Source organism: Penaeus monodon, chromosome 29 (genome assembly GCF_015228065.2).
Source record: "Penaeus monodon isolate SGIC_2016 chromosome 29, NSTDA_Pmon_1, whole genome shotgun sequence".
Classification (NCBI taxonomy): domain Eukaryota; kingdom Metazoa; phylum Arthropoda; class Malacostraca; order Decapoda; family Penaeidae; genus Penaeus; species Penaeus monodon.
In genome coordinates this window covers 24,890,279-24,890,772 of record NC_051414.1, presented here as the reverse complement: position 1 = coordinate 24,890,772, position 494 = coordinate 24,890,279, and positions in this window count along the sequence as shown.

Genomic DNA, 494 nt, shown 5'->3' with positions numbered 1-494 from the left:
TCATTAGCTGCGTTTTTAAACATATAATGTAAAGTTGAGACTACATATCATATTCCAAATTAATAATTTTGTCGCATCCTCTCCCCAAACTCTCAATCCAAGAGACAAAATGGCGCTCGGCTTATTCTAAAACGCAGAATTCCCGAACAGTGTCCCATAATTTCGGGTGTTGTTTTGCCTAAAGGAAGATAATTTATGCTTTGCTGTTTGTGTAGTCGGATTGTAAGCAGAATGGAGACCTTATTTTTAAAATCTTTTATATGTTAGTTTGTGGACAGAAAATGTGTTTATATTGATATTTGTTTGATATTTTAATAAAGTGTTCACAATTTGCCATAACTGTGTGTTGTTGAAAAAGGAAGATCAGGAATTCATTTTAGAAATTAGCTTTGTACGGGAAAATTCCGTTTGCATTTTACTGCCACGCTTTTTGTTGTTTTTATGTTTTTATTTTATGCGCGGTTGGCAAGTTATGTTTCTCTGGAGTGTGTTTA